This window comes from Sorex fumeus, unplaced genomic scaffold, assembly GCF_029834395.1.
Source record: "Sorex fumeus unplaced genomic scaffold, SorFum_2.1 ptg000122l, whole genome shotgun sequence".
NCBI classification, from domain to species: Eukaryota; Metazoa; Chordata; class Mammalia; order Eulipotyphla; family Soricidae; genus Sorex; species Sorex fumeus.
In genome coordinates, this window is record NW_026606179.1 from 20,243,764 (window position 1) to 20,258,767 (window position 15,004).

Here is a 15,004-nt window from a genome sequence, read left to right on the forward strand (position 1 = left end):
CGTTGGGTTTATTTTTACCTGAAAGCTGCATTTTCATAACAGCAGCAGATATTTGGTCCCCCACTCTCTTTACAGCCTGAAAACTGTGCTACCTGGAAACACTGTTGTATATTTCTCTGTAGTTCCTTGAAATTGTAGCTGAAGTATGCATCAGTTGATAAAATAATGTCCTGTTTCTCTTTCTTTTTTACTCATGGAATACCTAAATGGATTCTTCAGGTACCTGTTTTTGTTTTCTACTACTAGAATAAATTCTAGTTGTTTGTAAATATATCCAGATTGCTATGATTTCTTTTTTGGCGGGGGAGGCACTTGAGTCAACATTCAGGGCTTACTCCTGGCTCTGTGCTCACAAATCTCCCATGGCAGACTCAGGGGGTGAACCCAGGTTGGCTGTGGTGCAAGGCCACCGGCTATACTATTGCTCCAGCCCCTAGATTTACTATGATTTCTATGATTTTTTTAAGAGTTGGAAACAGAAAGGTTTATTGGAAAGTAGAAGGGAAAGGGTTGGAAAATTCCCAATTGGGAAGAAATTTAGTATATGACTAAGTTCTGATTTCTATTATTTGCCAGTTTTTGGTCTGTTTTGGTACTCATCTACCTATGGTCAGGGTTTATTCATGGCTCTGTGCTCAGGGATCACTCAAGGCCATGCTTGGGGTACTGGGAATTGAACTTGGGTTGACTGCATGCAGGACAACAATCCTACCTGCTATCTTTACAGCTCTGTGATTTTAATGAAGCATCAGTTAAAGCATTTTGGCCTCTTCATGCTTTAAATCAACGAGCAGAGTGGACTTAACGATGCTAACTAGTGTGATCTTTGCTAGGATTAGCCACTGATCCCGATTACCATGAAGAAAATGAACTGTCTCCAGTGTAGTTACGAAACCTTACATCTGGGGTGGCAAGGCACTTCCCTTAAATGCAGCCGACCAAGACTCAATCCCCAGTACTGCATATGGCTCCCTGAGCCTGCCAGGAGTGATTCCTTGAGTACAGAGCTTCAAAGTGTGTGAGGAGTAAGCCATGAGCACAGCCTGCCTGGTGTGGTTCTAAAAACAAATCCCTTAGGGTGTATTTTACTATTACTCTCACTTTTTAAGGTCAGTGGAAAACAACCACTCTATTATGACTTGCTTTTCATATATAGAATATGGAAAAGTGATAGGATTTCACTTTTGAGTTTGAATTATAAAACTCAAAAGTGGCTTTTGTCTTGTTCACACTTTTTCTTGCATGCTCATTCTGAGAAGCAAACTGCCTTATTGTGAGCTGACAATCTCTAGGCAGCATTCAGTATTCAATGAGACCTGCAAGCCAATATCCCATGCAGTTTAAATCCAGTCTACTATTCTGATCTTTGAAGTAGTCCGTTTTCCAGTTGACTTGAGGTGACTAAGCCTTGAGCCCAGCTGAAACCCTTGAATTAAATGTTTAGAGACCTTGAAAGAGAGGACTAAGTAAGAGAAGCAAGAAAGTTTCTTAGTAGAACTGTTTTATTTTAAGCCATTAAATTTTGGATTAATTTATTACATAGCAATAGGCAAAGAGATAAGATCAGATGATTTTGAGAATGACATCTCCGGGCAAAGGTGATGGGGCCATTTGTTTGGGTCACACTTAACTGTGCTCAGGGCTCATTCCTTGTTGGGCTGAGGGAATCATAGTGGGTATCACACATCAACAACAAACTTGGATTGGCTGTGTGCAAAGCAATATTACCTGCTGTACTATTTTTCTGGCCCCTAAGGGGACCATGTTATAACTGACACTACACATCAATCATACCAATCACAGCCTGTCATCCCATTTCAATTTATTTAACTTAATACAAGAACCTAGGGGCCAGAACGATAATAAAGCAGGTAGGGTGTTTCCCTTGGACTCTGATAACCTGGGTTCAATCCTGGACTTCCCATATGGTCCCCCAAGTCCCACCAGGAGTGATCCTTGAGTGCGTAACAAGGAGGAAGCCCTGAATACTGCAACATTTGGCCCAAAAAACAAACCGTCCTCTCCACGTAAAGGTATTTGTGTAGCAATCCTGAATCGAGAGGGTTTTCTATGGGTTTTTTGTTTGTTTTTATTAGTGAAACACCATGAGGTACAGTTGTAGATTTACAATTTTTTGTGCTTGGGTTTCGATTATACAATGATCAAATACCCATCCCTCCACCAGTGCCCATTTTCCACCACCATGGATAATATCCCTCCCACCTTCATGTTTGTTTGTTTTTTCTCTTTGTATTACCCCTAACAGTGTTCAAGGTCTACTTCCAGCTAGGTGCATGAGGGTTTCTAGGGATGATGTTCAGGAGAACTCACAGCACAGGGAGCAAACCTGCATCTCCTGCATGCAAAGCTCAAGCCCCTTAAGCCATCTCATTAGCTCTAGAATACCTTTTTAAATTTAAATTTTTCTTTTTTTCAGCCAGACCTGGCAGTATTCAGGGCTTACTCCTGGCTCTGTGGCTCAAGGATCATTACCCCTGGGAATTGGGACAATATGGGCTGTCAGAGATCAACTGTGTGCAAGGCAAGCACTTACCCACTGTGCTATCTTTTTAACTCATAGAATACCTTTTATTAAATGAAAATTTTCAAAATTAGTAGGACCAAAATAATTTTGTTATATTTTCATTTTAGATGTATTACTATTTATTACATGTAAGTATTTTCTGGATTGTTTATTGTTTGTGCACTACCACTGTACTATTGCTCCAGCCCCTGTTTCCTAATACTTTTTAATATTTAGTTTCACACATGGGCTGGAGCGATAGCACAGCGGGTAGGGCATTTGCCTTGCGTGCGGCCGACCTGGGTTCAATTCCTGCATCCCTCTTGGAGAGCCCAGCAAGCTACCAAGAGTATCTCACCCGCATGGCAAAGCCTGGCAAGCTACCCGTGACATATTCGATACGCCAAAAACAGTAGCAAGTCTCACAATGGAGACTTTACTGGGCTTGCTCAAGCAAAATCAATGAACAACGGGAGGACAGTGCTACAGTGCAGTGTTACAGTTATATATGTTATATACATATATATTCAGATATAGTATTCTGCTTTGTATCTGGATTACATCTTTGGTAGATAGGCGAGTATTCCTGACTTTAAGGACCCATGTGATTTCAAGGTTCTTAATTCAGTCTTTTGTTTTTATGTACTTGCTTTTGACTCCTGTGCCACACCCAGCAATGCCCAGAAGCTACTATTGGTTCATGACCAGATTTCCTGCAGTCAGTGATGGGCTGCTGTGCTGTGCTGGGGACTGAACGTGACTCCTACATACAAAGCATGCACTTCGTACCCTCTATAAAAGTCATTCCCCTCACCCCCTCTCATAAGAGTGAACCAGAGCATTAATGAGTTCCACGCCGCATTTTGAATTCAAGTCTATGGATGCTCCCACGTAGCTCTCTGCTGAGTGCCTATCAGCGAGTTCTGGGCATTTTTGGACTACAAGTAGCCCGGGGTTTCACCCAAGGTATGTGCCCAAGGAAATTTGGTCCCTAGCCAGAAACATGCCCCAGAATGAACCTAGGATTCTTTGATGGCAAATTCACTGCCTTGTCACCACATCTGAGCAGGGGCTGTTGCGCACAGTCACTCCTTCCTTCTTTACCTAAGCGTTGGAGTGAACAGCCAGGGAATCATTGTGGGGCTGATTGGGCAGAGTCGGGTGTAAACTGTGAGACATATTTCAGTTCCAGATCCCAAAGGTTTGTCCTGCCTGAGTAGTCTGGAGAGCACCTCCTAACCGGGAAGTAGCCCTCATACCTGCAGATATTATGTGTGTGTGTGTGTGTGTATATATATATATATCTCACCATGAGTATTTACAGACTTACAAACTTTTGTGATTGCTTTTCAGTCATACAATGATCGAGTACCCATCCCTCTACCAGTTCCCATTCTCCACCACCAATGTTCCCAGTATCCCTCCCGCCATCCCCTCCGCTCTGTGGCAGGCACATTACCTTTTATACTCTCTCTCCTTTTGGCTGTTATGGTTTGCAGTACAGGTAGTAAATGGCCATCATGTTTGGTCTGTAGTCTACTTTCAACACTCATCTCCCATCCCGAGCAAGCCCTCCAAACACCAGTCACTTGATGGTCTTTTCTCTATCCCAGCTGTCTTCTCCCCCAGCTCATGAGACAGGCTTCCAATTATGGATCAATATTCCTGGCCCTTGAGTCTACTGTCCTTGACACCTGCAGATACTTAACTTTATTCTCATCTCATTCCCCTAAAGTATTTGGTTTTAAATTAATCTTTATGGTTACAATAGTATTTGGCAATTAACTTAGTATTTGTCTGGGCCATTCTTTTTGCTGAAGTTGGTATTTGATGGTTTGGGCTTGTGTGTTTTTGTGTGTGTTTTAAATTTCCTACTGCAGGATAACATAGATTTGTCCTTTCTCCTCCATCCTTTCTCCTTTACTGCAGGGAGTTTAGGTTTATTGAGTTATGTACATCATAGTGCTCCTGAGGTACTCCCATTCCTCTGTTTATCTTTAACTCTCCTCTGTGCTCTGCTTCCCCTATCTGTTAATAACATCCCCAAATCAGACCCTGTGACTTGTAATGTTAAATCCTTGTAAGGACTCTGGATTTTGTATATGCAAGTGAAATATTGCTTTTCTCTTTCCCTTATGTCCTTTGCATAGTTTACTTTAGAGGAAAATGTTCTTTTTGTATAGACACAGGAAGACAGTTAATGCTATGCTTTTGTAACTTAGGAATTAACTGATTCTGAATAATATTCACCCTGGAATGTCATATTTACTCGACTTAAGCTTCAGTTTCCCTTAGTTCCTAGCACCCCAAAAGGAGGATCCTGTGGAAGGGACTTAGATGGACCCAGGGCAAGCTGTAAGCTACCCTGGCATTGAAAAAGGACAGGTCAAGCACCATAAAACTTGTAAGTTAAGAGCACAGTCATGGACAAATTCTGTCATATTCCAAAGAGAAACAACTGGATAAGGACCCTGCTGGGGTTAGGAAGGACTAATTTGGCCTGAGGTCTGTAGTCTGCGATCTATAGTGAGAAATCCCCAAGAGATCCACTCTTTAAGCTTAATATATCTCTTACTATGTCCATACGAAAAAAAGAAGTAAGATAACTGTTTAAATGGATATGGACTGAAGAAAGGAGAAATACACCTCTGAAGAAAGGAGAAATACACCTCTAGATGGTATTTCGCCCTTAGGCGGACCACCTTGCTGGCTGAGAATTTGTCTTAGAAGGTTCCCCCTAGGGAAGGACTTTACATCTATTGATTGTACAAATACACTATGTGTAATTGCTATCCCCAACCTGGTGATTGTGCTCTACAACTAAGGCTGTGAGACTGGACTCGGGGAGACTAGTATGAGGGACAGTAGGAGATGGGAATGAGGGGCAGGGGAAACTGAAAAATGGGGTACCCGGTGAGACTGGAATAGGCGTGTGGGGAGAATGGAATGAACAGTGGGATGGAGACTGGAATAAATGGCGACTGATCACCAACCAGCTTGGTGGTACTGTTCCCTCCTTCATGCATCTGTTGGCTGCAGAGGTCAGCCGAGGTGGGTAGGTGCCTCATGGCCACCGAATGCACGCAGTGAGTGTGCCCAAAACACACCTATCTCTTGTCATTTAGATCACGATCACGATCATCCAGTTGTTCCGTCAATTTCCTCGAGCAGGCACCAGTAACGTCTCCTTCTTCCTAGCCCTGAGATTTTAAAAGAGCCATTTCAATGCTCTTTAGGATTAGGAGAATGAGACCCATCATTGTTACTGGTATTTGGCATATTGAGTACGACACGGGAAGTTTGCCAGACTCTGCCATGCAGGCAGGATACTTTTGATAGCCTGCCAGGTTCTCCAAAGGAAAAAAATAAGATGTTGCATGGCTGCAAATGTGGCCGTGCACTTCCGGGAGCTGGGTTTTATAGTCTCTGCGTCTTGGCCGTTGATGGGACAAACCTGGCACTGGTGGCAGCTGGTGGGTGTGACGCCTACCTACTGGAAGATGGGGGTCTGGGTGGAGAAGGCCCAGTCCCAATCTGAGTAGGCTTGGAGACCTCAGCCCCGGGACCCGCATGCCTGGCTTCCTCTGCCAGTTCTTTCATGCTTATCATTTAGATATATATCTAAATTTCCTCACTGAACATAATTTTTTTCAGTATTTCAAAATTATGTAACCTTTAAAATGCTCACTTTTTCCAAAATTGTGAAGTAGAAACTACCCAAAGAAAATGCAGAAAATGTCTAAGTTCAATGCAACTTCATACAAGTTGATTTTTTAAAAAAACTTTTCTTGATGGGGACCCATCCCAGCAGAGCGCAGAAATTATTCCTGGCTGGGACTGAACCTGGTCAGCAGTGTGCCAGGGAAGCACCTTCCCCGCTCTACTGTCACTCCAGTCCCAACAAGCTGAAACTGAAACATTTTTCATGCAAGTGAAAAAAAATACACATTATTGACATCAACAAGAAATGCCCCACCCATGTGATCACTTCTCATTCCTAATTTCAGTTGACCACTATTCCAACTGTTAGAGTAATAATAGTCAAAGTTATGTCAGTTGTTACTATATCTTGTTTGGTCCACTTCCAGCAATGCTCAGTGGTCACTTCTGGCACTGTTCTCAGGAATCACTACTGGCAGTACTTGGGGGACCATATGGGTGCAGGGATCTAGCCCAGGTCAGCCACGTGGAAGGCAAGCTCCCTACCCACTAAACTATCTCTCCAGCCCCAGTTGTTGTTATATCTTTGAAATTTACTAAAGCACAATCAGCTTGAATGAACTACGTCAGTTGATAAAACTCCTAACTAGATTAACTCAAAGTTTCACAGTAAAGATTTTGCCAAAGAAATATATGCCAATTTAGTCATTTTTTCTTTTATTATTGTGTTGCAGAACCCCAACATCAACCTTCACTCCAAGGTTCAGTTATTCACTGAAAGATCTCACAGCAAAACTTTACAAAGCAAAATCAACAAGATATGTTGATATTGGATTGAAATCCAGGAAAAAATAAACAGGCATATTTGGGGCTGGAGAGGGAGTATAAAAGAGTACTTGCTTTGCACCTGGCCAATCCAAGTTCTATCCTTGACCTGCCAAATGGACCACAAGAGTGATCCCTGAGCACAGAGCCAGGAGTAAGTTCTAAGCACCACCATGTGGAGACCAAAAACTAAACAAAGACATATTTTTCCAAGAACCCATTTCCAGTGAAGTTATGTAAAACATTGTTTCTCTCCTGATAAATTGTGATAACACAAAATATTCTTATAAGAGGCCCATTAGAGAGTCAGTGTCAACAATTTTTATTGGAGATTGGTCTCATAAGCAGCCTTTACTTGGAACATATGGAATATTAGACACCCCACATCCCAAAAAATAAGGGAAACTGGTCTTTAGTGAAAAATCTATCATTTACAAATGACTTTTGCATAGTAAGCCATGCCTATGATTTAGGATTGTGAGATTCTTCTTGATATCTTAAGTCCTATATGCAATCAAGGCACATTCTGGCAAACAAGTCATTCCAACAATCAGAAGTTTGCAATTATAAACTCCCCCCCACCAAGGAACTATTGTCCTAAACAAAATGGAACGTTTTTAAAAGCAAAATCACAAGACATGAAAGGGCAAGAAAAATCAAAACACTCCTCAGACACAACAATCAAGAATTAGGCTCATATGATGCAAACATCAGAACTAACATGGAACTTAAAGTACGCATGGCTAGTATGATAAAAGCTATACTGCATGGGTTCTCAGGCAGGGATTTTGTTCTCTGGGAGATATTTGGCACTATCAGAAGAAAATTTTGTAACTAAATGGAGAGAGACTCCTATCAGCTAAAGTAAAGAGCCAGGCATGATAGTAAATAATCTAAAAAGCACAAAAATGGAACTGGAGCCATTGTACAGCAGGTAGGGTCTTGACTTGCAGGTGTCTGGCCTGAGTTCCATCCCCTGCACCTCATATGGTCCCCTGAGCCCTGCCGGGAGTAATCCTTAATCAGAGTCAGGAGTAGGCCCTGACTATTGCTGGTGTGGCCGCCAAAATTAAAAAAAAAAGCACAAGACAAAGAATTACTTGATTCCACAACCAAGAATTATTGAATCCAAAATATGAATAGTGCCACAGTTGAGTAATCTTTAGTAATCATGCTGGTAAGCATAGAGAAATAAATTAATAGAACAGAAGAAAATCCAGAAGTAAACTCATGAATATAACTATTGTTAATAGTATAAAGCACTGTAGTGAAGAAAGGATGATCTTCACAGCTAATAATGTTGGAACAGATGAAATCCTGAGATTTTTATCCATAATAATGAATGGTCCTATTCAGTTAATACTTTCAGAGCTGGGGCTTGTGATTTCACAAATGGAAAATTAGCTACAGAAATTGTCTCAGGGAAGTGGTTGATAGTATCTGATGATCTCAGTGGACCTTGACAGTACATTTTCTGTCATTGGATATTTTAATTTTGCCAATTAAAATAAAGCAATTATGAAAGAAATTGCTTTATTTTAATTGGCAAAAAAGAAAGTTGGGAGGAAAGCAAAGATTTTTGCTTGTTCTTTCAGAAGGTGGTGGAAGTTGCTCAAATATAACAGTGAGAAGTAATTTATAATGGGACAGGCAGGTGTAAATGTCATCCTGAGTCTTTATTAATGGAAAAATAGAAAACAATGTAATAAAACCAAAGAATGAAACAGGAGTTTTCAAAAAGTTTGATGTATGAGGGATTGACTGCCTATGTGTTGGCTTGGGAAATTAAAATAGCATGGCCCACATGGGTTTATTTAAATAAAAGAGAGCAGGTAAAATAATTATGATTACTGATTCATGTCAACTAAAACTCTGAGAATAAGGCCTATATGGAAATTCTGAAAAAAAAAAAAACCCATTTCAGTGTTAACTCTCTCACTGAGCATTTGTCTTCCCTCTCCCAGACATATTTGCCTTGTTATCAGCCATTCACTTGGACAGAACCTTCTTTAGGTTTATTTTATTCACCACTCATGAGCACTCATGCCAACTAGGTAGCCTACATATAAGAAAATGACATAGATTTGAATTAATGCAAGCACAATCTCAAAGATGAGGCTGAGGTATAATAGTATAATATAATTATACTAGCTCGGCAAGCTACCGAGAGTATCTCGCCTACATGGAAAAGCCTGGCAAGCTACCCGTGACGTATTCAATATGCCAAACACAGTAACAACAAGTCTCACGATGGAGACATTACTGTGCCCGCTCAAGCAAATCGATGCACAACAGGAGGACTATGACCGTGATTATAATTACAATAGTATAATATAACTATAATATTAATATAATCATAATAATTATATTTATAATAAAATAATATAAATATAATTATATATTATATGATCATGATCATCCTGTTGTTCGCCAATTTCCTTGAGCAGGCACCTGTAACGTCTCCTTCTTCCTAGCCCTGAGATTTTAAAAGTCATTTCAATGCTCTTTAGGATTAGGAGAATGAGACCCATCATTGTTATTGGTATTTGGCATATTGAGTATGACACGGGAAGTTTGCCAGACTCTGCCGTGTGGGCAGGATACTTTTGGTAGCCTGCCAGGTTCTCCAAAAGAAAAAAATAAGATGTTGCGTGGCTGCAAATGCGGCCATGTGCTTCCGGGAGCTGGGTTTTACAGTCTCTGTGTCTTGGCCGTTGATTAGACCAACCTGGCGCTGGCAGCAGCTGGTGGGTGTGACGCCTAACTACTGGAAGATGGGGGTCTGGGTGGAGAAGGCCCAGTCCCAATCCGAGCAGGCTTGGAGATCTCAGCCCTGGGACCCGCATGCCTAGGTTCCTCTGCCAAATCTTTCATGCATGAGGCCCGTCTGGACGTGTGGAGAGTGGTACCAGCATGGCCGTGGCAGGCTCTGGACGTTCTCAGCTGCTGGGGCTCTGCTCGGCGGGCTGGGGGGGGGAGGTAGACTCAACCTGCCCCCCTCCAAGGGGCCCCGATGAGGACAGCCAGGTACGGGGGTAGGAGACTCATACATTATATATCATATACAATATGATATATAATATAATGCAGTAATAAATGATATAATATAGCATTGTAGCACTGTCCTCCTGTTGTTCATCGAGTTGCTCGAGTGGGCCCAGTAACGTCTCCATTGTGACAACTGTTACTGTGTTTGGCATATTGAATACGTCACGGGTAGCTTGCCAGGCTTTGCCGTGTTGGCGAGATTCTCTCAGTAGCTTGCCAGGCTCTCTGAGAGGGGCGGAGGAATCGAACTCAGGTTGGCCATGTTGGCTGTGTGCAAGGCAAATGTCCTACCCACTGTGCTATCGCTCCAGCCCATGATATAATATAAATAATATAAATAATTATAAGAAAAATAATTATAATTTTAATAAAATTATAATATATAATGGCGTGTCGGATTTCGGAAGGGAGAACGTTGGGAACGACATATCCATCCTGTGGAATTTGGTATGTCGGCAAGTGGACATGGCTATCGAAGAGATTTGAGTAGAAGTCATGGATAATCTTCTCCATTGCCGTTCTGGAGGATGTGATGGATCCATCAGGACGTCGGAGGGCAGTCATCTTGGTCTTATAGTTGGCGAAGGACAGGCGGGCTTTACGAATACTTTTCCCGGCTTCTGCCGCATCTACCAGTACTTCTGCTCTTCTCTCTTTGAGGTCTTCCTTGATCGCATCTCTGCACTGCTTTGCGAGCTCGGAAGTTAGCTTGCGGTTGCCTGAGGCATGCGCCAAACCACGCTGGCGAATTAGCTCAAGAGTTTTCGAAGATAGGCAATTTTTTGTGGCTATCTCTCTCTTGGCGTTCCTCGCACATTCATGGAGGTGCTGAACCAGTCGATCTTATTCCTCGTCAATGTTGTCAACAATGGCATCTTCCCATGTTGCCGCAATAGTACCAAAGAGTTCCCAGTTGGTGGTCATTCTGGGAGTTCTCTTTTTGAACTTTGCAGCCCTTTCTCCCCGCTCTGTGAAGTAGAATTTTGCACGAAGGAGACGGTGGTCCGATCCCGTTTGAAATTTTGGGACAACAGCGACATCAGTCAGGCAAAACCGTCGATTGAATATGATGTGGTCTGTTTCGTTGTGGAATCGTCCACCGGGAGACTCCCATGTCCATCGTTTAGATTCTGCCTTCTGGAACTGTGAGTTACCATGAATGGTCTTGGTCGACATGATGAACTCAGACAGTCTCTCACCCTGTTCGTTCCATTCTAGGCCATGGGTCCCAATGTGAAGTTCTTCAGCTGATCTTCTTGGTCCTATCTTGGCATTAAAATCACCCACAATGATCTTGTAGAAGGTGTGGTCTTCTTTATAGAACTTCTCTAGCTCCATGTAGAACTTCTCGATTTCTCTTTCATCATAATGAGATGTTGGTGCGTAGACAATGAAGATAGAAACTGCAGGCAGTGAGCCACATCTATTCAAATGTAAACGTCCGATTCAGGTTGTTAGGCATTCGAATGAATCAATGCTCTTGGCTAAGTTTGTGTTGACAAGGACACCGATGCCTCCAACACCTCTTTTATCGCATGTTCAGAGGAACAATTCTTCTCCAGTGTCGAAAACGGCATGGTGAGATTCGTGCCTTCTTGTCTCGGTCAGACCAATGATGTCGTACTTGATCATTCACGCTTGTACCATCAGGTCCTCTATGGATGCATCTGAGCTAGCGTACGTGCATTGAAAGTACAGAGGATCATTTTTGTCTTCCTTCGTTGTGGCAGCCTAGGTCGGCCTTGAGATTTTGTCGGCCTGTCCTTTCTCATCCTTTTCAGTGCTGCCATGTCGGTGAAGCCTTCAGGGTCAGGTGAATGAGACCAGTTGTAGTTACTGGTTTTGGCATATCGAATACACAGCGGATAGCTTGCCAGGCTCTTCCGTGCGGGCGGAATACTCTCGGTAGCTAGCCAGTCTTTCCGAGAGGGATAGAGGCTTTTGGGGCGACCTCTAATCACCCTTGTAGGTGTTACCATATTTGAACCCTATCAAATATGGTACGACAATTCCGGAAGATGGGTATTTAGTATCTTATGATGTGTCACACCTTGCGGCCGCGCGGGTCCAAAAAGCGTCCTGGAGTGTGTTATTATATATTAATATGTTATATATTAATATATAATAATAATAGCACAGCAGGTAGGGCGTTCGCCTTACAAGCGGCCAACATGGCCGACCCGAGTTCGATTCCTCCGCCCCTCTCGGAGAGCCCGGCAAGCTACCGAGAGTATTCGATATGCCAGACACAGTAACAACAAAATATAATATAAGTAATTAAAATAATTATAATATTTATTTTATAATTAAAATAATTATAATAGAAGTATAATTGTAATATATAATAGTATGTAATTATAATATAAGTAATTATAATAAAATAATTATAATTATAATAGAAGTATAATTGTAATATATAATAGTATGTAATTATAATATAAGTAATTATAATAAAATAATTATACTATATAATAGTATGATTATAATATTACAGGCTGAGCTTTCAAGGAAATTAGTAGATAAAGAGGAACAAAATAGGAAATCTTTTTGCCTTAAAGGTTGAGTACATATAATCATGCAGTATAGGATTTGGAAATATCTAAAGCCTTCATCTCAGAGCTGGATTCATTAGGTTTATAAGGTTCTTAATATTGCATAAATGGAAAAATAACTGTACTTTATCTTCAGAAGTTAAAGAAACTATAGAAAAGTGGTCCATACCTAATATATCTTACTGCTTTAGTTTCCAATTTCATAACCCACTAGAACTTCTTAGGAATATCTTTTGGTTGTGGTTGATGGCCCTAGTCCAACTGACTAATTGATAAATATCTCTGAATGTTTATCCTAATGACATCTCCCAAGGAAAAAATGAAAAAAAAATGAAGAAGGAAAGTTGTGGACATAACCAAAATAGAACAAAATATACTTTGTTTAAAAGTCATACTGATTTTATGTTCTCTTTCAGATTTGTATTTTAAATTGCTTGTAGATGATTTGGATTGTTCTTCCAAAAGCTGTAGATCTCTTGGGGTTCCCCAAATGATGTGGGTGGTTTGGGTGTTTCCCCAGAGATGTAGGGTTCTTACATTACCCCAATGATGTTGGTGGGAGAAGGAGGAATAGGAGGATGGAAGTACTAGCCTCCAGAGAATGTTACAGCCTTTCTGCTCCACCCACTTCAGTCACCCAGGGAAAGCTGAGTTAGGGTCCCCGATCCCTAGTTTTACCCTTCCAGAAAAGAAGTTCAGGAAGAGATGAATCCTTAAGTAAAACAGTTTTATTTATCAATTATGAGGCGAGAAAAAGAGACAAATGAGTTCAAGAGAGAACACAAACTTACCAAAGTAGAGAGTGCTGAGAGTACAAATTTCAAGTTGAGATGAAAGCAAATCCCAGAATGAGGATGCACTTGGCTTGCCTTTGAAAAGTTGGTTTCATAGTTTTTATTTTTCCAAACCACCAGGTCTTAACTTTTCTGTAGAAGTCTGTTGCTAGGTTGTTGTCAGGGAAGGAGCATTGAAATTTTGATAGTTTTTTTTTTTCATGTTTTAATCACAGCCTTTTTTTTTTTCTTTTTGGGTCACACCCGGTGATGCACAGAGTACTCATGGCTCTGCACTTAGGCATTACTCCTGGCGGTGTTCTGGGGACCACATGGGATGCTGGGAATCGAGGTCCGCTGTGTGTAAGGCAAACACCCTACCCGCTGTGCTATCACTCCAGCCCCAGCCTTTTGTTTCTGCTGGAGTATTTCCACTTCAGAGGGAGTCCAGCCAGTTACTTGCAATAGTCCTAGTTCCTATGTCCCCCAAAGCAGTTTGATTTTCAAGCTTTGGCGGCTACTTTAGAGTTGTTGACAGTAATTTCTTTAATTCACATTACTACCTAAGAACTGGGCGCCAGTCCTCCCCTCCTTACGGTACCTACAATCTGCCCTTGTGCTTCAAAATTAAGTTATATCAGTTTTGGTGCCCCCCCCAATCCCCCTTGAATTGGATGCGTCAGAGAAACTTAAACTTTCCTCAATTTGAAAAGTAAACGAGGTACTGAGATTTTTAAATTCTTCCAGTCAGAGCCACCCAGTAGCGACTCACAGTCAGGTGATCACTTACTAATACTCATACAGCTAGATCCATGTACGAACCTACTCGCATCCTGCACACAGTGACTTCAACTACACATGGCCACATATCATACTCTTAACATAGTCACACTAACACTTGATCCCATCCCTGTCTCCCACACATCAATCTGACCTGCACAAAGTTTATTTTATTGCTTAACTAAACTTCCCAGCAATCCCCAAACCCAAAGTCACCGTTTTGCATATTCCGCCCCCAGCTTTCCCACTCTTATTAGAGAGAGGAGCGAGCTTTTTGCGTCTGCCTATTTCTCTCCGTCAGACTTACTGGCAGATTTGGTCAAACTTTCAGGTCTCACTTTTTGCCCTGTTCTTCCCGCTCTCAAACGCGATACACAGAAGGCAACTTCTGAAACATCTTCAAAGCGAAATCAGAGTAGCCACTCCGGCGAATTTCTGTGACAAACCCCGCTCGGTTTACCAGAGCCGGGTCCCTACATGCCTGGCGAGATCTGGAACTACATTTCCCAGGGGGCCGCGGGGCCCAGTCTGTTGCAGCGTGCAGGACGCCTCAGAAAACTTTGGACACGGTTGGCGCCAAGAAAAATTGCAACGGAGAAGTTAAACAGGTAAACAAGTTAACCCCTCCTTTTTTTTTTTTCAACTGCAGAAGAACAGATACTCGATCTGGGTAGTAGCTGGGGGTTTACTTTACAGCTAATAAGCGGAACAAGGGAGTCAAATGAATGAAATTTACTAAGCGAAATTTGATTCCGTATCAAATGAGGGAATTCCTGCTGAAGTAAGATCCGAAAGTGAAGGACGACGCTTAGTCAAGTCGAGGGCTCAAAGAAGCTTGACAA